This window comes from Pristiophorus japonicus, chromosome 11 (assembly GCF_044704955.1).
Source record: "Pristiophorus japonicus isolate sPriJap1 chromosome 11, sPriJap1.hap1, whole genome shotgun sequence".
In the NCBI taxonomy this organism is placed as follows: Eukaryota; Metazoa; Chordata; class Chondrichthyes; family Pristiophoridae; genus Pristiophorus; species Pristiophorus japonicus.
Window position 1 is genome coordinate 101,642,703 of NC_091987.1, and position 24,952 is coordinate 101,667,654.

The 24,952-nt window shown below is 43.1% G+C and overlaps 1 protein-coding gene across 1 annotated transcript in view; it reads left to right on the forward strand.

Moving 5' to 3' along the window:
• The first annotated feature begins 4,968 nt into the window (after positions 1 to 4,968).
• dop1b (DOP1 leucine zipper like protein B) overlaps positions 4,969 to 24,952 on the forward strand; it is a 162,401-nt gene continuing 142,417 nt past the window's right edge. The window contains exon 1 of the mRNA XM_070893826.1: positions 4,969 to 5,155. The gene's annotated coding sequence lies outside the window, so the exon portion shown is untranslated. The remainder of the gene's footprint in view (positions 5,156 to 24,952) is intronic.

Sequence of the window (24,952 nt, forward strand, 5' to 3'; positions counted from 1 at the left end):
TACGAGTGGGGTCCTGCAGAGCTCAGTATATAGGTCTCTTGCTTTTTGTGGTATATATCAATGATTTCAACATGAATGCAGGGGAAATTATGAAAAAGTTTGCAGATGTTACAAAAATTGGCTGTGTGGTTGATAATGAAGAAGAAAGCTGCAGGAAGACATCAATGAACTGGTCAGATGGGCAGAACAATGGCAAATGAAATTCAATCTGGATAAGTGTGAGGTAATGCATTTGGGGAGGGCTAACAAAGCAAGGAAATACACATTAAATGGTAGGACACTGAGAAGTGTAGAGGAATAAAGGGACCTTGGAGTGCATGTCCACAGATCCCTGGAGGTAGTAGGCCAGGTAGGTAAGGTGGTTAAGAAGGCATATGGAATACCTGCCTTTATTAGCCGAGGCATAGAATATAAGAGCGGGAAGGATATGCTTGAACTTTATAAAATACTAGTTAGGCCACAGCTCGAGTACTGCGTGCCGTTCTGGTCACCACATTACAGGAACGATGTGATTGCACTAGAGAGGGTGCAGAGGAGATTTACAAGGATGTTGCCTGGACTGGAGAATTTTAGCTGTGAGGAAAGATTGAATAGGCTGGGTTTATTTTCTTTGGAACAGAGGAGGCCGAGGGAAGACCTTATTGATGTGTATATAGAAGGGCCTAGAGAGAGTGGATAGGAAGGACCTATTTCCCTCAGAAGAGGGGTCAACAACCAGGAGGTATAGATTTAAAGTATTTGGTAGGAGGTTTAGAGGGGATTTGAGGGTAAATGTTCTCATCCAGAGGGTGGTGGGGGTCTGGAACCCACTGTCTGAAAGGGTGGTTGGGGCAAAATCCCTCACCGCGTTGAAAAAGTACTTGGATGTGCACTTGATGTGCCGTAACCTACATGGCTACGGGCCAAGTGCTAGAAAGTGGGATTAGGCTGGATAGCTCTGTCAGCTGGAGCAGACATGATGGGCCTCTTTCCGTGCTGTAAATTTCTATGATTCTATGAATGTCAAGGGGTGGTGGTTAGACTCACTGGAGATAGCCTTTGTCCGCCACTTGTGTGGCGCGAATGTTAATTTCCACTTATCAGCCCAAGCCTGAATGTTATCCAGGTCTTGCTGCATCCCAGAGAGTGGTGCGGGTTCTGGAACTCACTGTCTGAAAAGGTGGTGAAGGCAGAAACGCTCACCGCATTCAAAAAGTACTTGGGTATGCACTTTAAGTGCTGTAACCTATAAGTTTATGGAGCAGCAACTGGAAAGTTGGATTAGGCTCGATAACTCTTTTTAGACATGTTGGGCCATATGGCCTCCTACTGTGCCATAAATATCTATGATTCATGTGGGCATGGACTGCTTCATTATCTGAGGTGAATGGAACTAAACACTGTGCAGTTATCAGCGAACATTCCCACTTCTGACCTTCTGATGGAGGGACGGTCATTGATGAAGCAGCTGAAGATGGTTGAGCCAAGGACACTGCCCTGAGGAACTGCTGCAGCGATGATTGGCCTCCAATAACCTCAGCCAACTTCCTTTGTAGGTATGACTCCAACCAGTGGAAAGTTTTCCACCTGATCTTAATTGATTTCAGTTTTACTCGGGCTCCTTGGTGCCACACTTAGTCAAATGCTGCCTTGACGTCAAGGGCAGTCTGGAATTCAGCTCTTTTGTCCATATTTGGTCCAAGCTTGGAGTCCTGTGCTCCGGACAGAAACCAAACTAAGCATCAGTGAGCAGGTTATCGGTGCAAAGTAAAGGCTAAGTATCCCTGCAATTTTTTCTTCAAGTATTTATCCAATTCCCATTTGAAGGCTGCTATTGAAACTGTATCCATCATCACAGCACAGCACAGCACAGCACAGCACACCAAAGCTTTTGTGCTTGCAACAACAAGAACAACTTATATTTAGATAGCGTCTTTAACGTAGTGAAACGTCCCAAGGCGCTTCACAGGAGTATTACGAGTTTAAAAAAATTTGACACCGAGCTGCACAGGGAGAAATTAGGACAGGTGACTAAAAGCTTAGTCAAACAGGTAGGTTTTAAGGAGCGTCTTGAAGGAAGGAAGAGAGGTGGAGAGGTTTAGGCAGGGAATTCCGGAGCTTAGGGCCTAGGCAACAAAAGGCACGGCCACCAATGGTTGAGCGATTATAATCAGGGATGCTCAAGAAGACAGAATTAGAGGAGCACAGACATTTCAGGGGGGTTGGGGCTGGAGGAGATTACAGAGATAGGGAGGGGTGAGGCCATGGAGGGATTTGAAAATAAGGATGAGAATTTTGAAAATCGAGGCGTTGCTTAAACGGGAGCCAAACTAGGTCAGCGAGCACAGGGGTGATGGGTGAGCGGGACTTGGTGCAAGGTAGGATATGGCAGCCGAGTTTTGGATCACCTCTAGTTTACGTAGGGTAGAATGTGGGAGGCCAGCCTGGTGTGCGTTGGAATAGTTAAATCTAGAGGTAACAAAAGCATGGATGAGGGCTTCAGCAGTGGATGAGCTGAGGCAAGGGCAGAGATAGCGATGTTACAGAGGTGGAAATAGGCGGTTTTAGTTATGCTGCTGATATGTGGTCGAAAGCTCATTTCAGGGTCAAATATGATACTAAGATTGCGAACACTGTGGTTCAACCATAGACAGAGGTTCGGGCGAGGGTGGTGTCAGTGGTTAGGGAATGGAGTCTGTGGCGGGGACTGAAAACAATGGCTTCGCACACTCGAGTTCCATTGCTGGTTGGGCAGACACCAAACATGAAAAATAACATTAAAAAATGCTGAAGGTTCTGGAAGACTGAAACATAAACAGAAAATGTTGGAAACACTCGGCACGTCAGTCATAGAATAATACAGCACAGAAGGAGGCCATTTGCAACCTCGAGTCTGCGCCGGCTCTTTTGAAGAGAAATCCAGTTCGTCCCACTCCCCTGCTCTTGCCTATATCCCTGCAATTTTTTCCTTCAAGTATTTGAGATGAGGAGGAACTTCTTCACTCAGAGAGTTGTTAAACTATGGAATTCCCTACCGCAGAGAGTTGTTGATGCCAGTTCATTGGATATATTCAAGAGGGAGTTAGATATGGTCCTTGCGGCTAAAGGGATCAAGGGGTTATAGAAAGAAAGCAGGAAAGGGGTACTGAAGGAATGATCAGCCATGATCTTCTTGAATGGTGGTGCAGGCTCGAAGGGCCAGATGGCCTATTCCTGCACCTATTTTCTATGTTTCTATGTTTATCGAATTCCCTTTTAAAGGCTACTATTGAATCCATTTCCACCATCCTATGCAGTGCATTGCAAATCCTAATCAGGCAGCATCCGTCGGGAAAGAAAAAAGATTTTTCAGGCACAACTCTTCATCAGAACAGGAAGGTACAGAACGGCCTGCAGGAAAGAACAGAGGGTGGGAAACCCCACAACTCTTTTGGGAAAAACCATAATAAATTAAATCAAGTGCCCCCCGATCTGGGGGACACTCCAAACACTTTTCACGTGCCCTTTTTTTGGTTGTTTATTTGGTGATTTTTGGGGGGTTTTGTTTTTTTTTGGGCAGTAAAACCATAATTTACAAGTACCCCCATAAAAGGGGAGGGGGGCTCTAAAAACCCGGCAATTAAAACAAATTAAACTTTAAAACATATAAAATCAAATTCAAATTTGGTTGCCGGGGGTGACAATGCACTCCAGTCCCTCCGGCGCCCACCTCTCGCGGAAGGCCGTGAGCATACCAGTGGACACTGCGTGCTCCATCTCTAGGGACACCCTAGCCCGGATGTAAGCACGGAAGAGAGGCAGGCAGTCAGGCTGAACGACCCCCTCGACCGCCCGCTGCTTGGACCCTTGGCCGTGCCCAGGAGCAGTCCTACGAGGAGGCCCTCGGACCTACTCGCTCTCCTCCGCACACAGTGCCCAAAGATCAGGAGTGTGGGACTGAAGTGCAACCAGAAATTGAGGAGCAGCCCCTTTAAATAATGGAACAGGGGCTGCAACCTCGCACACTCCATAAAAACATGGAACACGGACTCTTCCAGACCGCAGAAATTGCAGGCGGTCTGGGAGCCCGTGAACCGGCTTAAACATTTATTGCACGGGACTGCTCCGTGCACCACCCTCCAGGCCAAGTCCCCAATAAATAATGGGAGGACTCCCGCGTAGAGTGCACTCCATTGGGGACCCCCACCTCCTCCAGACGGCAGACGAGGATGGCAAGGTTGAGAGTGTGCAGGAGCAGCCCGTACAGGAAACCCCTCCACGCAGAACTAAAAGGCATGGAGGGGATTTCCCCGAGGTGGCTCAAGTTGTGAGGCACCGGCTCCCGAGGGAGGTTCCGGGGTTTGGCGCCGATGAGGAATTCCGTCCGGACGGGGGTCAGTTCGGACAGGATCTCCCCACGTGCTTGAACCTCCTCGTCACACCTAACGGAGTCAGGGCCCAGAGCTGTTTTTAGCGACTCAATGGCATCGGCCGCGCGGGGGAAACCTCACTTACACATGCAAAACAAATGAGCTGTAAAGTGATTAAATGGAGACTAAGAGAGGGTTTAAATGACAGATATGCCACAAACTTGCAACCTTAACTCTAACCCTAAATGCAGTTGTTTTATCTAGGAACAGTGCAATTGCAAGGAACCTGCTACAACATGCTTTTAGCAGCAGGGAAAGATATGCAAAGTGCAGCCTATTGGCATTTGCTAACTCGGACCGAACCATTTATCCAAGGGACAAATCGCGTGCAGTCTCACTCTCTGTGGAACCGGCTCGGATTGGGTTCTGCCACATGCCTGGGTGGATGGTACCAAGCAATCTGAAGTCAGCATAAAACGACGCGGTCCGTAAGTTCAATTACGATTTCGGGCGCATTTTGGGTCGCAGAAAGTTCGCAGCGCGCAAAGAATACTCCCTTTCCCGATCCGATTTTGAGCAGCAGAAGCCTGTGTGACATTGGCGCGCACCCCTTCACCGCTGATGGTGGGTTCCCCTCGGAATGTCGAGACACCCGGAAATGTCAACGCGTTCTGATTGCCCAGCTGGTGCAGCGCGAGCCGCTGCCCGCACAACGTTCCAAACAAACCCCACGGCCGACACAACATTCCAAACAAACCCCTCGGCGGACAGAGCTCAACCACAGCCTCCTTGCCCTACACACACTGCTGTGGTTGTCATGCAGTCTGGTGAGTAACTGCTTCCTATGTTATTTTTTTCTCTCTTCCCCTTCCTCCCCTCCCACGCCTTTTTCAGTGTTTTTATTGATTTGTGGGATTGTGTGACGACAATTATTTGCTGTTTACTTTGTCCTTCAGCTGGCCCCTGTGGCTGCAGTGTTTTAAAGCGCTGTTGTGATAAATGTCTGGCTTTGCACCCATAAGTAGCAACAGCAATTGGGTGAGTACCTTAAGGAGGAAAAAAAGCATTTGTAGCATTACGGGGAAAGGGCGGGGAGCGGGATTAGTTTAACTGTTCTTGTTGAGAACCGGCACGGGCTCGACGGGCCGAATCCCCTCGAGTGCTGTTACCATCCTATGAACTATGGTGCAGTAATATTGATGCAGTCAGTTGCCCTACTGTCCTGTTGCCATACGATGCACGCAGTTTAAAGTGATTTGACTAATAATTCTATTGTTGATATACAAAATATATAAGGTGAATCTGCCTTTCAGCATTTTACTCTGATCTCTGCTGTGCTTGTGTTAACTTGTACAGGGATTTTGATCCTGGAAATAATGTGTTTTAGCCTCATTTTATTTATTATAGACGTTGAAAGACAATTTATTCTATTTTCAGTGTGGCGCTTTGTTCTCATTTGCTGTAATTTTAGTTTCAGCCTTGGGAAAGTTTAGTCTAAGGTTGCAGTTTTTGTACTCTCTTCTAGTCTTAGCAGTATTTTTTTCTTATCAAACATTTGTTTAAACAAATGCCACATCTGTTGTTTCACATTGCGTCCAATTCACAATGTGGAAACATAATAAAACTGTGCCTCAAATGACCATTTAAGAGGGTGTTATTTGTGTTGCTTTCCAACATCTGTTCCTGATATTGTGGATTACTGGGTAATGTTATTCTAATGCAACAAACAACTTCAATTGTAGTTTTAGTTTTGCCTTTTAATTTGGAATTTTTGTTTTACTTTTTATAAGGAATTCAGTCCTAACTTTAATTTTGTTAAACAAATTTCAGTTAAGAACTATTTCACGATTTAGTTTAATTGATACCATTTCTTTTCTCTGGTACCAGAGTATAAGGGTGTATCCCAATTATTTTATTTTAACTTGTCTTTTTAAAGATAAATAAATTTTGAATAATGACAACATTGTGAGTTTACATAGGATATTCGGCACAGAAACGGGCCATTCGGCCCAAACAGTCCATGCTGGCGTATGTGCTCCACTCAAGCCTCCTCCCATCTTTCCTCATAGATTTAGATGAGAAAATTTATCAGCATAATCCTCTTTCCTTCTCCCTCATGCTTGTCTAGCCTCTGCTTAAATATATCTATACTATTTGCTTCAAATGCTCCCTGTGGTAGTGAGTTCCACATTCTCACCACTCTTTGGGTAAAAAAAAGTTTCTTCTGAATTCCCTATTGGATTTCTTGGGGATTATCTTGTATTAATGGCCTCTAGTTATGCTCTTCCCCACAAGTGAAAATATTTTCTCTGTCGTTACTCTATCAAACAAAATCTTTCATAAATTTTAAAGACCTCCATTAGACCATTTATTATTTAAATGGAGAAAGATTGCAAAGTGCTGCAGTACAGTGGGACCTGGGGGCACTTGTGCATGAAACACAGAAGGATAGTATGCAGGTACAGCAAGTGATCAAGGAGGCCAATGTAATCTTGGCCTTTATTGCAAAGGGGATGGAGTATAAAAGCAGGGAAGTCTTGTTACAGCTGTACAGGGTATTGGTGAGGTCACACCTGGAATATTGCGTGCAGTTTTGGTTTCCATATTTACGAAAGGATATGCTTGCTTTGGAGGCAGTTCAGAGAAGGTTCACTAGATTGATTCTGGGGATGAGGGGGTTGACTTTTATGAGGAAAGGTTGAATAGGTTGGGCCATTGACTCATTGGAATTCAGAAGAATGAGAAGTGATCTTATCGAAACGTATAAGATTATGAGGGGGCTTGACAAAGTGGATGCAGAGAGGGTGTTTCCACTGGTGGGGGAGACTAGAACTAGCGGGCATGATCTTAGAATATGGGGCAGCCCATTTAGAACTGAGATGAGGAGAAATTTCTTCTGAGGGTTGTGAATCTGTGGAATTTGCTGCCTCAGAGCTGTGGAAGCTGGGACATTAAATAAATGTAAGACAGAAATCGACAGTTTCTTAGATAAAAGGATCTGGGGAGTGGGCAGGGAAGTGGAGCTGAGTCCATGATCAGATCAGCCATGATCTTATTGAATGACGGAGCAGGCTCGAGGGGCTGTATGGCCTACTCCTGCTCCTATTTCTTATGTTATGTTCTTATGTCACCCCTCAGCCTTTTTTTCAAGAGATATGAGACTCTGCCTGTTCATCCTTTCCTGATATGGATACCCTCGCATATCTGGTATCATCCTTGTAAAAAAAAATCTTCTTTGCAGCCTCTCCAGTGCCTCTATATCCTTTTTATAATATGGCGACCAGAACTGTATGCAGTACTCCAAGTGTGGTCTAACCAAGGTTCGATACAGGTTTAGCATAACGTTTCAATTCTATTCCTCTAGAAATAAACCCTTGTGCTTGGCTTGCTTTTTTAATGGCCTTGCTAAGCTGTGTCGCACTTGAAATGATCCTTTTTAGTTGGGACTGTTTGTGTCTTGTCAAAAAGCATTTTCTATTTGGCAAATAACTCCAAGGTGCATTTGTATATCAAGTGAGTGTTGTTGCAAAGTGTTTTCAGCTTAACACAGATGTTAAATTTGGCAAATGTAAGTCTGAAGTTAAGGTTAATCTAATTCTGAAATTAAGCTTCATTTTCTTTTGACACAATTCAGTGGAGTGATACTAAGGGTGCATTTCCATTGCACAAAAGCTAATTTGCATCATGTAATTCTGGAGTTAAGTCTTAACCTGAGTCTGGAGAGAGACTTCCTCTTCTAGACAGTTTCACATTGCTGTATTCTGGTGTCTGGTCCAGCTCTGATTGTTCAATTAGGCTGCATTAACTTTGTAACACGAGCACCAGTCAAAAGCCAAACTGCATGACATTAGTGCAACAGTTGCAGGGAAAATGCACCTTAAACTGTGGACGATACATCTGTCTAACCCAGTGTTAAATAATAACTATTGGGTCTCCAGGACTGAATTAGTGCCACAGTCAGAAATTTTGTGTTTGTTAATTAGCTCTACATTCAACCCCCACCGTGGTGTAATGTATTCATTGCATGTTCTAAATGTATAAAGACATTTAGCTTGGGTTTCTGGTGTTTCATGTTGTATTTTTGATCCTTTTTTTTTAAACCAGTTTTGTTTGCACTATATCTGTTTGTTGGTGCTTAATGTTTTCTTTCATTACAAAAATGATTGAAAAGCAAAGTAAAATTGGGGGAGAAATGTTTTATCCTGATCCATTATCCTTGTCTATGCCAAGCTCTCCAGCTTGGTGTGCTGCAGCGGATTGACTTCAAGACCCTCATTCTTGCTTTCAGTTCTTGCCATGGCCTCCCCACATCCTACCCTATTGACCTTCACTCGCCTTGGATCCTTGCAAGTGTCCTTCAGTGCTCCAACTCCTGGTTACTGCTTGTTCCCTCCTCACTCTGTTTCAACATTGGTCCCTGCTTTTTCAGCCACTGTCCATCCTTTTGAGTATCTTCATCTTGCCATTTCTGCACTTTGAAGAACTTCCTTAAAACCCAATCTTCAGTTATGCTTTTGCCCTTTGCTGCCCATGCCTTGCCGTGATCCCTCGCTCCCCCCCCCCCCCCTACTTGGTGTCCATTGTTGTTTGGCCATCTTGTAAAGTCTTTTGAGACATCTACCTGCATGTGAGAAACACTTTAGAACTAGTACAGTGATATGCTTGTGGTGAAAAGATTTGTGTAGTTGTATTTTAGCATGTATCAAATATATATGATTACTGGTAAAGGGAGAATGCAAAATGTTATGGATTACAAAGTATTTACAGCACAAAAACAAGCCATTCAGCCCAATAGGTCTATGCTGATGTTTATGATTCACATGAGCCTCCTTCCACCCTTGTTCATCTCACCCTATCAACATATCCTTCTAACTTCCCCTTAAATGCGTCTACGCTAATGGCTTCAACTAGTCCTTGTGGTCTTATACTTATGGTGCCCAGTTCTGGTCTCACCCACAAGTGGAAATATCTTCACTATGTTTACCCTATTGAACTCTTTCATAATCATAAAAACCTCAACCAGGTCACCCCTCAGTCTTTTTCTGTTTTAGAGAAAAGAGCCCCATCCTATTCAATCTTTCCTAATGGGTATAACATCTCAATCCTGGTATCGTGCTCGTAAATCTTTTTTGCATCTTCTCCAGTGCCTCGATATATTTTTTATGCGATGGAGACCAGAACTGTATACAATATTCCAAGTGTGGTCTAACCAAGGTTCTATATGTTTAACATGACTTATCTGCTTTCAATTCTATCCCTCTAAAAATGAACCCCATATCTCTGTTTGCTATTTTGTGGCCTCATTACCCTTCATTACGACTTTGTGATTTGTGCATTTGTACCTCCAGATCAAGCTGTTCCTCTACCCCATTTAGACACTTATTTTCCAAGGAGGAATAAGGAGACCACATACTATCAAAATATACTACTTTAAACCTAAGATGTTCATTTGCCAATTACACGTAATTCTGCAAGTTTATTAATGTCTTCCTGTATTTTGTCGCAGTCCTCCTCTGTATTAACTACACCACCCAATTTGGTGTCATCCGCAAATTTTGAAATTGTATGTCTGATTCTCAAGTTCAAATCATTTCTCTAAATGGTGAACAACCGTGGTCCCAGCACTGATCCTTGTGGAACACCACTTCCCACCTTTTTGCCAATCTGAGTAACGACCTTTAACCTCTACTCTCTTTTGTAGCCAGCTTGCTATCCATTCTGCTACTTGTCTCCTGACTCCATATTCTGAACTTAGTCATGAGTCTGCAGTGTGGTACCTTATCGAAGGCTTTTTGAAAATCCAAATATATTATGTCTGCTGCATTACTCTTATCTACCCACTCTGTTACTTTAAAGAATTCAATAAAGTTAGTCAAGTATGACCGTCCTTTTTTGGAATCCGTGCTGACTACTCCCCATTATACTTTCAGTTTCTAGATATTTTTCTATTACATCTCGGAAATCAAAGAGAGCATGAAAACATTTTGGAAAGTAAATCAAGGAAAACCCAAAGATGTTTTATAAATACATTAACAACCGGAGGATAACTAAAGAAAGAGTAGGGCTTATTAGAGACCATAAAGGTAGTCTATATGTGGAGGCGGAAGATATGGGTATAGTTCTTAATGAATACTTTACGTCTTATTTCACAAGAGAGGGTTGTTGCAGACATTGCAATCAGGGAGGAGGAGTGTGAAATATCAGATGAAATAAACAGAGTGAGAGAAGAGATATTAAGGGCTTTAGCAGCTTCGAAAGTGGATAAATCCCCAGGCCCGGATAAATCCCCAGGCCCAGATAAAATATATCCGAGGCTGTTAAGAGAAGCAAAAGATGAAATAGCAGAAGCTCTGGCCATCGTTTTCCAATCCTCTCTGGCTACAGGTGAGGTGCTGGAGAACTGCTAATGTGGTACCTTTGTTTAAAAAAGGAGAAAGGGAATCGACCAAGTAATTACAGGCCAGTCAGCCTAACCTCGGTGGTGGGAAAATTATTGGCAAAAATTTCTGAGGGACAGGATAAATCTTCTTGAAAGACACAGATTAATCAAGGACAGTCAGCATGGATTTGTTGTGTCTGATTAACTTGATTGAATTTTTTGAGCTGGTAATAAAGAGGGTTGATGAGGGTAGTGCATTTGATGATGTGTATATGGATTTTAGCAAGGCTTTTGAAAAGGTCCCACATGACAGATTGGTCATGAAAGTAAAAGCCCATAGGATCCAGGGCAAAGTGGCAAGTTGGATCTAAAATTGACTCACAGGCAGGAAGCAAAAGGTAATGGTTGATAGTGTTTTTGTGACTGGAAGGCTGTTTCCAGTTGGGTTCCGCAGGGTTCAGTACTAGGTCCCTTGCTTTTTCTGATATATATCAATGCTTTAGACTTGACTGTAGGGGGTATGAATAAGAAGATACTAAAATCGACTGTTTGGTTGATAAAGAAGAACGCTGTAGACTACAGGAAGATAACAAGGAACTGGTCAGGTAGGCAGAACAGTGGCAAATGGAATTCAATCCAGAGAAGTGTGAAGTAATGCATTTGGTGAGGGCTGACGAGGAAAGGGAATACACATTAAATGGTAAGACACTGAGAAGTGCAGATGAATAAAGGGACCTTGGCGTGCATGTCCACAGATTCCTGAAGGTAGTAGGCCAGGCAGATAAGATGGTTAAGAAGGCATATGGAATACTTGCCTTTATTAGTCAAGGCATAGAATACAAGAGCAGTGAGGTTATGCTTGAACTGTATAAAACACTGGTTAGGCCACAGCTAGAGTATTACATGCAGTTCTGGTCACCACATTATAGGAAAGATGTGATTGCACTAGAGAGGGTACAGAGGAAGTTGCCTGGATGGGAACATTTTAGCTATGAGGAAAGAATGGAGAGGCTGGTGGTGTTTTCTTTGGAAAAGAGGCGGCTGAGGGGAGACCTTATTGACGTGTATAAAATTGAGGGGCCTGGAAAAAGTGGATAGGACCTATTTCCCTTGGCAGAAGGATCAACAACAGGGGGTACAGATTTAAAGTCATTGTAGAAGGTTTAAAGGGGATTTGAGGGGGTAGTTCTTCACACACAGCATGGTGGGAGTCTGGAACCCGCTGCTTGAAAGGGTGGGAAAGGCAGAAACACTCACTACATTTAAAAAGTACTTGGATGTGTACTTGAAGTGCCGTAACCTACAGGGCTACGGACCAAGAGCAGGAAAGTGGGATTAGGCTGGATAGCTCTTTGTTGGCTGGTGTGGACATGATGGGCTGAAATGGCTTCCTCCTGTGCTGTTAATTTCTATAATTCTATGATCTTTGAGTAAGGATTCCATTATTTTTCCTGCCACCGACATTACGCTAACTAGTTGAAAGTTCCCCAGGCTTGTTTTCTATTATGCCTCTGCTTTCTCCTAACTTTTAATGTGTGAATGCAATCCAAGGGTTTCCAGGACTTTTAACCTTTCTAAGTTTGATCAGTCCCCACCCCCCCCAACTTTCTATCTTTAATGTCTTTATATCTTTTTTGAACTCTTCTAATGTCAAGTCCACCATGCTAGTCTCCCTGATAAATACCGAGGCAAAGTAATTAATATTTCTGTCATTTCGCTGTCATTAGCTGTGAGTTTATCGTGTGTATCCCTTAGTGGTCTGTCCTGATTTTTCTTTTTGATTATTAATGTGTATGTAGAATACTTAATTTTCTTTTTCTATTACTTTTTTTTTTATATATTACTTGATAATTTAATTTTGTAGTTTCTCTTTGCATTCCTAATCACTTTTTAAACTTCCTTAATCTTTTGTGTATTTCATTTTTTGTCTATGAACTTAGTGTATGCCTTTTTCTTTACTTTCAATTTTGCCCTTATTTCTTTATTCATCCATGGTGTTTCATGGCTGGCTAGTTTGTTCTTGCTCTTTAGTAGGATATATTTCTCCTGGATGCTATTGATCACCATTTTAAATGTTTCCCACTGCTGTTGCATTTGTTTCAGTAAGTTTTTCCAGTTTATTTTCCCTAATTCCATTCTCAACTCCTTAAATCAGTTTATTTCCAATTTATTACTGTGGTCTTTGTCTTGTGTCTTTCTCAGTCTGTATATTCAATCAGATTATGTTGTGATTGCTATTGCCTAGATGTTCCCCATACACTTACTTCTCTTAACTGTTCTGATTCAGTTTCATCTAACAAAGAAATAATGTTCTCTTCTTTCAAAAAAAACTGTACTCGACTGATGAAATGAACACTTAATCTGTATAGCTGCTGACGTAAATATTTTAGAAACGCATTTAACACACACAGCATAGGTATGTCAGGCAAAACTGTAGTTGAGGTTTTAAGCTGTCTTATTTTCACTGTTATTGAAATAACTTGCCCATGAAAGTCAGTGTTTATCATTTTAAAACAGGAAGCACTGCATCTGATCTGACCGATGGGGTTAGTTACATATGATGTTTAATCTGTTTTGACATTGCTCCATGATATTTTGTGATTTATAAATAATGCAGATTAGGAAAAGGAGGAATTTGGTAACAATTGTAATCCCTGAAGCAACAGTATACAGCACTTAAGTCCTGATGCTTTCATCTTTTCTAACTTATGGATTCCTTCTCTTCCTCTCCACTTCTGATTGTCTGCAAAAAGCTTATTTCTGTGTTGTAACTTCTATGCAATTGAGTAATTTTAAAAGTTGTATTTTTTAATGTTATTTCATTGTTTAATTATTTTTTCTTATGAAATTAGATTGTGAACTATTTATAACAAAGTTCCAGTGGGGCATTGTCAATATGCCAATATTTTTTCCCAACCATAGTGGATATTTTCCGGTGCACTAAGATTAGAGTAACTGAAGTTTAATTCAGTAATTCTGCTCCAAATGTAAATACAAAGCAGTAGGGTAAGCGAGGCTTCAGACTATTACCTTTTTAATCGAACTGGTTCAGCAAAGTCATTTGAATTTCAATTATCTAGATTTTACAAATGTGGTTAAGAACTGACGCGCAGTACTGTAGTACACAGAGTTTATGGAATGTCAATGTCAAGAAGTAACACATGTAATTTAAGAGAAATACAAGGCTTTTGAGTTTACAATTTAAAAAAAAAAAAAATCTTTTATTCATTCATGGGATATAGGCATTGCTGGCAAGGCCGACATTTATTGCCCATCCCTAATTGCCCTTGAGAAGGTGGTGAGCCACCATTTCAGAGGGCAGTTGAGTCAACCACGTGGGTCTGAAGTTACATATAGGCCAGACCGGGTAAAGACGGCAGATTTCCTTCCCTAAAGGACATTAGTGAACCAGATGGGTTTTCACGACAATCCGGTAGTTTCATGGTCACCATTACTTATACTAGCTTTTTAGTCCATATTTATTTAAGTAACTGGATTTAAATTTCCCAGCTGCTGTGGTGGAATTTGAACTCCAGTCTCTGGATTACTAGTCCAGTAACACAACCACTATGTTACCATACCCAAAATCCAAGTGGATGTCCTGTGGCATTGTCCACTGGTGGCCTGGGATATGGGGCATGCTTGTGATGTTTGTCTAATACCTTGGCCTAGCCCTTTAAGAATGCTGCTCTACATTGTCATTTCCTGTTAATTATATCTGGTTGTAAACTGCTGAAATCAGCCACAGGTGGCCAATTAGAACTGCTTATAATTTTCAGACTTCGTGCCTAGCACTGACTTTTTAAAGAAATTGAGTTGCATGTGAAACAACGTGTGACATCTGGCATATGATGGACACACACGAGATGCAACAATTTTATATCTAGACTCGTGAACCCCTGTGCTGTTTGCAGTAAGCCGATGAAGCACCGATCCATAACCACAGGAATGTTACATTGTGTAGTCCACAATGTGTTTTTCTGCTCGGGTCACTTTCGAATGATAAGGGAGCCAAGGATTATGGGAAGTGGGCAGGGAAGTGCAGTTGAGGCCAAGATCAGATCAGCCATGAAACTGTATATCCCTTTATTAATAAAGGTGCCAGGATACATCGCAGATGACAAATTGGATGTAAAATATCTGAATTAAAAACTGTCAAAAAAAAAAGTCAGCCAACTTTACCTCAAATAATGAAGGCTTCATATCCGATACTGCAGCCCATATTTACTTTTGTGGCAACTCGAACTTATGCAAAATGCTCTCAGCTATGACACAATTCAAACTATTGGAAGTCGTTTTTTATCTAGTATGTTTTGAATTTTTTTCATGCACTTTTGGGTCCAATTTAACTGTGGAACTACATTACCTTGATGCTGAAAAATTTACTACCTTCATCAATTAAATATCATTCTCTGGCACTGCAGATCAATTTCACATTAACTGCAGAATGACTGACACTATGTAGCAACCATATCTTATAACAGAATAATTATTCCTCTGGATAGGAAAATATTGCATTACTTCTTCCACCTGCAGGTCCTGATCGGCAATAAATTTCCCATTGTGATTTATTTTATCATCAAATCTAGACATTCTTAACTTCTGTTTCCTTAACCCGAGACTCTGTGGACTTGGAACGCAAGAACATAAGAAATAGGAACAGAAGTAAGCCATTTGGCCCCTTGAGCCTGCTCCACCATTCAATAAGATCATGGCTGACCTGATCTTTGCCTCAACTCCACTTCCCTGCCCACTCCCCATAACCCTTGACTGGGATAATGTAGAGAGAGAGGAAGTATTACAAGGTTTAGCATTCTTGAAAGTAGATAAATCGCCAGGCCTGGATGAAATGTATCCCAGGCTGTTCAGAGAGGCAAGGGAGGAAATAGCGATCATTTTCCAATCCTTTCTGGCTACAGGCATAGTGCCAGAGCACTGGAGGACTGTGAATATTCTGCCATTGTTTAAAAAGGGATAGACCGGGTAATTTATAGGCCAGTCAGCCTAACCTCGGTGGTGGGCAAATTATTGGAAAAAATTTTGAGGGACAGTATAAATCATCATTTTAAAAAGTCATGGATTAATCAAGGACAGTCAGCTTGGATTTGTTGAGGGAAAGTCGTGTCTGACCAGCTTGATTGAAGTATTTGAGGAGTTAACGAGGAGGGTTGATGAGATTAGTGCATTTGATGTCGTCTACATAGATTTTAGCAAGGCCTTTGACAAGGTCCCAAGGTTGGTCAAAAAAGTAAAAGCCGAGAGAGTCCACAGGAAAGTGGCAAGTTGCATCCAAAATTGGCTCAGTGGAAGGAAGCAAAAGGTAATGGTTAAGTAGTGTTTTTGTGGCTGGAAGGCTGTTTCCATTTGGGAAGGGCTAACAAGGCAAGGGAATACACAATAAATGTTGGATACTGAGATGTGTAGAGAAACAGTGGGACCTTGAAGGTAGCAGGACAGGTAGATAAGGTGGTTAAGAAGGCATATGGGATACTTTCCTTTATTAGCCGAGGCAAAGAATATAATAGAGATGTTATGCTAGAACTGTATAAAACACTAGAGTACTGAGCACGGTTCTGGTCGTCACATTACAGGAACAATGTGATTGCGGTAGAGAGGAGATTTATGAGGATGTTGCCTGGACTGAAGAATTTTAGCTATGAAGAAAGATTGGATCGGCTGGGGTTGTTTTTTTTGGAACAGAGGAGGCTGAGGGGAGACTTAATTGAGGTGTATAAAATTATGAGGAGCTGAGATCGAGTGGATAGGAAATGACCTATTTCCCTTAGCAGAGAGGTGAATAACTAAGGGGCATAGATTTAAAGTAATTGGTAGAAGGATTAAAGGGGAGTTGAGAAGAACATTTTTCACCCTTGTACATTGGGGGTCTGGAACTCAGTTGTCTGAAAGGGTGGTAGAGGCAGAAACCCTCATCGCATTTAAAAAGGATTTGGATATGCACTTGAAGTGCCATAACCTGCAAGACTATGGACCAAGAGTTGGAAAGTGGGTTTAGGCTGGGTAGCTCTTTTTCGACCAGCACAGACACTGAACCGAATGGCCTCCCTTGGTGCTGTAAATTTATATGACTCTGATTCCGTGGGGGGTTGGGTGGGGCTGTCAAATTGTGGCCGGTAGTGGCCTGCAATTTTAATGTGGAGCCAGGGGGAGCAATCCTGCTCCTTCTGGCTCCACATTAAGGGAAGGAAAACATTTATTACTTTATTTTTGAAGACCGCTGGCTTGGCTGTTTCACACTTGAGAAAACGGAGTTCAGCACGCAGAGCGCATGCTGCAGTCAGTTAGGCACCAGTTTTGTAAAGAGGCCTGAGTGGGTATTCGGCCCCGATTTGCATACGCAATGGGTGTAAGGTCAGTTTTAGACAGGTACTCTGGGTGACGACAGGGCACCCGAACCAATATGGTGAGGCGCATGCCTGGTGCGGACTGGGCATCTACATGTCATTGTTCCTTCAGTGCTCGTTGCCCTGGTCTTTTACTCTGCATGAAAATAAAGTTGATGTATCTAACTAGGTGCACCGCAGAGTGATAGGATGGGAGTCTGTCCTCTGGTTTTTACATCAATGATGAGCTCTTCATTTCAATTGGGCCGTTTGGAATTGGGGTGGTGAGGGGGAAGTTTGTCCTTGTGGAATGGGACAATTGGAAGGTGAGATACTGACTCATTTATTAAAAATCCCAGTAAAAGGTTTTTAAAAACAAGAAAGAATTGCATTTATATAGTGCGGTTCTGGACCTCAGGACGTCTCAAAGCACTTTACAGCCAATCAGTACTTTTGAAGTGTAGTCACTGTTATATTGTAGGAAACGTGGCAGTGAATGAGCACAGCAAGGTTGCACAAACTGCAAGAGATAATGACTAGTTCATTTTTTTTGTGATATTAATTTTTAAATAGGGAGGGGGAGAGAAAACGGGTAATTATAGACCGGTTAGCCTGACATCAGTAGTGGAGAAAATGTTGGAATCAATTATTAAAGATGAAATAGCAGTGACAGGATCAGTCCAAGTCAGCATGGATTTATGAAGTGGAAATCATGCTTGACAAATCTTCTGGAATTTTTTGAGGATGTAACTAGCAGAGTGGACAAGGAAGAACCAGTGGATGTGGTGTATTCGGACTTTCAAAAGGCTTTTGACAAGGTCCCACACGAGATTGGTGTGCAAAATCAAAGCACATGGTATTGGGGGTAATGTACTGACGTGGATAGAGAACTGGTTGGCAGACAGGAAGCAGAGAGTTGGGATAAACGGGTCCTTTTCAGAATGGCAGGCAGTGACTAGTGGAGTGCCGCAGGGCTCCGTGCTGGGACCCTAGCTCTTTACAATATATGTTAACAATTTGAATGAAGGAATTGAGTGTAATATCTCCAAGTTTGCAGATGACACTATACTGGGTGGCGGTGTGAGCTGTGAGGGGGACGCTAGGAGGCTGCAGGGTGACTTGGACAGGTTACGTGAGTGGGCAAATGCATGACAGATGCAGTATAATGTAGATAAATGTGAGGTTATTCACTTTGGGGGCAAAAACACAAAGACAGAATATTATCTGAATGGTGGCAGATTAGGAAAAGGGGGGTTGCAATGAAACCTGGGTGTCATGGTTCATCAGTCATTGAAAGTTGGCATACAGGTACAGCAGGTGGTGAAGAAGGCAAATGGTATGTTGGCCTTCATAGCTAGGGGATTTGAGTATAGGAGCAGGGAGGTCTTACTGCAGATGTACAGGGCCTTGGTGAGGCCTCACCTGGAGTATTGTGTTCAGTTTTGGTCTCCTAATCTGAGAAAGGACGTTCTTGCTATTGAGGGAGTGCAGCGAAGGTTCACCACACTGATTCCAGGGATGGCTGGACTGACATGAGGAGAGACTGGATCAACTGGGCCTTTATACATTGGAGTTTAGAAGGATGAGAGGGGGTCTCATAGAAACATACAAGATTCTGACGGGACGGGACAGGTTAGATGCGGGTAGAATGTTCCCGATGTTGGGGAAGTGCAGAACCAGGGGACACAGTCTTGGGATAAGGGGTAGGCCATTTAGGACTGAGATGAGGAGAAACTTCTTCACTCAGAGAGTTGTTAACCTGTGGAATTCCCTGCCTCAGAGTTGTTGATGTCAGTTCATTGGATATATTCAAGAGGGAGTTAGATATGGCCCTTACGGCTAAAGGGATCAAGGGGTATGGAGAGAAAGCAGGAAAGGGATACTGAGGGAATGATCAGCCATGATCTTATTGAATGGTGGTGTAGGCTCGAAAGGCCAAATGACCTACTCCTGCACCTATTTTCTATGTTTCTCTGAGGGATAGATATTATCCTGGACACCGTGGATAACTCCCCTGCTCTTCTTTGAAATAGTGCCATGTGATCTTTTACGTCCACCTGAGGGAGCAGACGGGGTCTTGGTATAACGTCTCACCCAAAAAATGACACCTCCGACAGTGCAGCACTCGCTCAGTGCTGCGCTGGGTGTGCCAGCTATAGATCTGTGCTCAAGTCTCTGGAGTGGGACTTGAACCCACAACCTTCTGAGTCAGAAGAGAGTGCTCCCCACTGAGCCGGCTGTGGTGGGTGGGGCAATGTTATGATATATTTTTAGGATTGCAAAAGCAGAAAATGGAGTACTTCAAAATCATTAATTTCTGCTACAAAATGTGTTTCATTATTTTATGATAATGTGAGTTTGCGATGACCTGTTCCACATGGCCGACTTGAATATTGTGTTTCCCCTTTGACAATGAAAGCTGCTCCAATTACAGTAATTTGCCTATTGCGCTGTTCCTACATTTTAACTTCAAATAATCTTTAATTCTCCAAACCTGAATAATTAAAATAAATCCTTGTGCAGTAACTGCTGGCTCAAACGACATTGACTTTAGTTTATGTGAATGTGACAGTGACCTCACTGACTACAGCGAGGTGACTTACAGCTGAATTCCTCTTTATAGTCTGGGAATTGACTGCACTATAAAGTGATCTTGTACAATGCTGAGCTGTTTACTATGCTTCATAGTGTTCATACTTTGGGATTGTGAGATTTTAAAGTGGAAACCACGGAGAAAATATTTGATCTTTCTCTCCCCCACCAAACTTCTTCCCCTTACTTGAAAGCACTGTACAATGGGCATCTGTTGTTGTCTTCCTAAACTTTTTCCAATGACGTGAGAGACAAGGCAGTGAACGGCAGTCAGCTGTTTGACTGGTGAAATTACAGCTGACTGTATTCCTATTATCATCCATCCAATGTGCATGCACTGTGAAAGCAGGTGTCATTGGATCCTGATCAGGTAGGAAACGATGTATTGTTTTCATTCATCTTTTGGGACAGCGTGGAACCTGCTCACTACCTTTATCCCGTTGCAGATTTTCGTGCATGGCAACGATTCTTGTGATTTTTTTTTTTCTTGCCAATTTTCTTCCCTCTTCTTCTGTAGTCCTGACTCTTGGTGGGATGGAATCCCGTGGGTGCTGGCATTCCTTTCACACCTCACTCAAGTGGTGATTTTTCATGCAGTAAGCAAGGCAGCAAGTGTTAGGGTATTTGACCGTGAGGATATCACATCTGAGCCTAAACCACAGTTTTGAACGAGGATCATTAGGAGAGGGATCCTTGGTCGATCTTGATTTTAGTGCCCCCCACCCCTCTTGCATAGAAACATAGAAAATAGTTGCAGGAGTAGGCCCTTTGAGCCTGCACCGCCATTCAATATGATCATGGCTGATCATTCCCTCAGTACCCCTTTCCTGCTTTCTCTCCATACCCCTTGATCCTTTTAGCCATTATGGCCATAATCTAACTCTCTCTTGAATGTATCCAATGAACTGGCATCAACAAGTCTCTGCAGCAGGGAATTCCACAGGTTAACAACTCTGTGTAAATAAGTTTCTCCTCATCTCAGTCCTAAATGGCCTACCCCTTTTCCTAAGACTGTGTACCCTGGTTCTGGACTTCCCCAACATCAGGAACATTCTTCTCGCATCTAACCTGTCCTGTCCCGTCCCGTCAGAATCTTGTACGTTTCTGTGAGATCCCCTTTCATCCTTCTAAACTCGTGAATGAAGGCCTAGTTGATCCAGTCTCTCCTCATATGTCAGTCCAGCCATCCCTGGAATCAGTCTGGTGAACCTTCGCAGCACACCCTCAATAGCAAGAACGTCCTTCCTCAGATTAGGAGACCAAAACTGAACACAATATTCCACGTGAGGCCTCACCAAGGCCCTGTACAATTGCAGTAAGACCTCCCTGTTCCTTGTAAGGGGAGCTTGGGGTGTGGGTTCGAATCCACACTCCCCTGGGGTTCTGTACGTGCGATTTATGAGGATGGGTGAGTAATGAGGCACCAGACACAGTGTTGTTTATTTAGAATAGTAAACCCCAAGATAGAGGGCATAGGAAGAGGTCATAAATAGCAGTAATGGCACAATCTCACTCAACAACATGATAAATCTCGCTACAGGGAAGGGGAAAATAAGAGGTTAAAACATTCCACTCACACACAACCACACCTCCCACTTCCACCCTTCTTACCAATTCCTATCCTAAATTGAGTCTGTGAGGGGGTTTGGGCTATACTCAATTCTATCAACTCCAGGGTTCTGGGGGCACTTATTTCAGCTCTGGGTACCTCTGGGGTGGGTTCTACGTTGTTGGTCAGTTTGGTTTTGCTCCTCGATGTTGCGTCGGTTTCTTCTCTTTTCCTTTCGGTTGGCTCCTAAGCAAAAAGCTGCTGGAGTTAAGCACCTTCCCCAGAGCGAGGGCCCTGTGAAAAGCTGACTCAACTCCCAAAAGCTGACTCCAACCTCCAATCTCTGGTTGGTTTCCTTGCTCAGCTCAGCTGTGGGAAGTCACTGCCACTGCCTGCTGATTTTCAGTCTCGGTGGCTTCGTCTGCGGAACTGCTGCTTCTTCCTCTGGTGGAGTGAGAGGGAGAGAGAGCTCTCTCTGGATACAAGCTCCAAGCTCTGTAACTGCTTCCACACCCTGTTGCTTCTACACCCCCGGTGGTTCTGTAGATCCAATAACCAATTTACTTCTGGCCTTTTCGCGCTCAAACTCAGTTGGTGGTCCATTGTGTAAGTTTGGGCGGGGAGATAACTTTAAATATTTAATCAGAAGATGTCACAGGTACAGATAGGTGTGAGGACAGGGGTATTGTTTCAGTGCACATTGGTGCCTAAAAGTCTGCTGGTCCTTTGTTACAGTCTTGGGAGTCAGTTGGTTTGGGCCTCCCCTTTGATGGGCCATTTCTGCAGTGATTGTCCACTGTCCATATTAATTAGGTAGCTGATGGTCCACATTCATTCGGGGTGAGTCATATTTTCAAACTGGGCCGGGTAGTCCCTATTGGTTGAGGATTTCCCCGCTTCAGGCCCGACTCGACCCCTGATTGGCCTGCCAGAATGCACCTTTCCCCCATTGGCCAGTGCCTCTGTCTCGCTTGTGAGCCAGACTCCACAATATCTGTATCCGCCCACACGTTTCCCAGCCTGCCTGGTCTGAGGGTTTGGTGGCCAAAAAAATGTTCATTTAAAATGAATAGAACGATCCCATGTTAGTTTTCTTGTTCTTGGGGTGTTCCAATAAAATGCGGCCATGGATTTTCGAACCTTGCATCCTATACTCAAATCCCCTAGCTATGAAGGCCAACGTGCCATTTGCCCTCTTCACCACCTGCTGCACCTGCATGCCAACTTTCAATGACTGATGTACTATGACACCCAGGTCTCGTTGCACCACCCCTTTTCGTAATCTGCCTTCGTGTTTTTGCCACAAGTGGATAACCTCACATTTATCCGCATTATACTGCATCTGCTATGCATTTGCCCACTCACCTAACCTGTCCAAGTCACCCTGCAGCCTCTTGGCATCCTCCTTGCAGCTCACACCACCACCCAATTTAATGTCATCTGCAAACTTGGAGATATTACACTCAATTCCTTCATCCAAATCATTAATATATAGTGTAAAGAGCTGGGGCCCCAGCACTGATCCCTGCGGCACTCCACTAGTCACTGCCTCCCATTCCGAAAAGGACCCGTTTATCCTGACTGCTTCCTGTCTGCCAACCAATTCTCTATCCACATCAGTACATTACCCCCAATACCATGTGCTTTGATTTTGCATACCAATCTCTTATGTGGGTCTTGTCAAAAGCCTTTTGAAAGTCCAAATACACCACATTCACTGGTTCTCCCTTGTCCACTCGACTAGTCCCATCCTCAAAAAAATTCCAGAAGATTTGTCGAGCATGAATTCCCTTTCATAAATCCATGCTGACTTGGACCAATCCTGTCACTGCTCTGCAAATGCGCTCCTATTTCATCCTTAATAATTATTCCAACATTTTCCCCACTACTGATGTCAGGCTAACCAGTCTATAATTCCATGTTTTCTCTCCCTCCTTTTTTAAAAAGTCTACTACCCTAATTGAGATCAGCTACCTGAGCACAGGCTGGTGATTGAAACTGGATCTTACTGGTCTTTTCAACAGTAGTGAGGATGGAGCATGTTATGGAAGGTTGTAATGGCATTAAAACCAAGGAACAGTTTGAGTACAGAGAATATGGTAGATTCACGGGCAGTCGCTGAAGATGATGTGATGCAAACAAAGAGTGCTATAGTAGTTTTTCTTAAATGAGAATAAAATGCATTAGGTTTTTGAGAGTTGATGAGACTTAGTAGGTGGAAGAACCATGTTTCTGAAAGTACTATAATTATGGAAGAAAAACTACAAGGAGTCAAAATAGTGGTGGAAATAATTATCTGCCATCAGAATTACTGAACTCCTGCAGATCACTGTAACCTGTTCCTTGAACAAATGCAGGCTATTTCTGTGTTGGTCAACAGAGCATTGTGCTGCTGTTTTTAAACCGTCACTGATTTTTCATGTGTGCAGTCGCACAAACCATTGCTGCAGTGCATAATGGTACTTTAAAATTCATTGCAAATATTGCCTCGATTAGAAATTGTTCTGTCAAAACCAGGATAAATACAGTGCTTAGATGCATTTAATCAGTTATGTCAGGGGCAAGATAAATATCGGTCTGTCTCAGCTCGGTGGAACTTTGTCTTGTGACCAGAATCATTGCTCATTCTGTCGCACTTTGAAGATACAATGAAAATGTGGTTTACTTATCTAAAATTACCATGCAAATTGATTTTCATAGCTAGAATACTGTTTTACCAAAAATGGCAGTGAACCACTTTATCCTTGAAAAGACCAACAGAATACAAACTAAAACTGCAAGGCACGCAAATCAGTCTGTGTGTTTGAAATCAAATAATATAAAAGTCAGAATTGGGGGTGGAGAGAGGGAGGGAGGAAGGGAGACAGACAGATAGACAAAGGTAATTTAAGTTTCTTCAAAGTTGTAAATGTGCTTTCTTCCCTACCTTGTCAACTCTTTAGAAAACAGTTGGGAGGGTGAAAGAAGGAAAAAGAAATGGATGCATCTATTTGTACTGCCCTTGTCTCTGGCTCTCCAACTTCACTGCACCAATTGCTGATTGGTCCCCTTTGGGGGATAAGCCACACCCTGAATTTTCTGTGGAGTGTGTACTTGGAATCGCCCAGCCCAAGTTCTGACTGACTTTGCATAGATGCGGCATTGTGTACGGATTGTTAATAGGTTTATTGGTTATGAAGTGAATAGTGACTATCGTGACTTCTGGATTGGAAGAACCACTCTCCCCTACGATCCCACCCATGTGTTTCTCTTTCTCCTCCTCTCCCCTCTTTCCCCCCCCCCCCCCGGCTCTCTACCCCCGATCGGACAGATTGCATGGTCCCACTTCCGATTCTGGTTTCGGGTGGGAGGCATTGGGGGCGGAATCTCGAGGGGATGCAGGCGCAGAACGACCAAAAAAAAGTGCAGTACAAATAGTCACAAATAAAAGAAATAGAATGTATATTGGTATTTTTCAGAAATCTTCTGTTAATTGGCAGGGGCCTTGCTGCTCTCACACTAGGCCACTGGTTGTACAAGAAGTTCAATGATTCGCTTTATTCATAAGATGGTGAAGTGGGAATGCTGTCCAGGCTCCTCCCTCAGAACTCCGTGACATTTCTCAACCAATGCATGACCAATTCTAACCTGTTCATGTCTTCCCGCAGTCTCTTTCTTTCAGTTCTCCTCGTCTGATGTCAAACACAAATCGCCTTTAACAAATCTGTTCTGTCACAGTCCCTCTAATGTGGCTCAAGTTTTTTCTGGAGCTTGGGGCTGCATA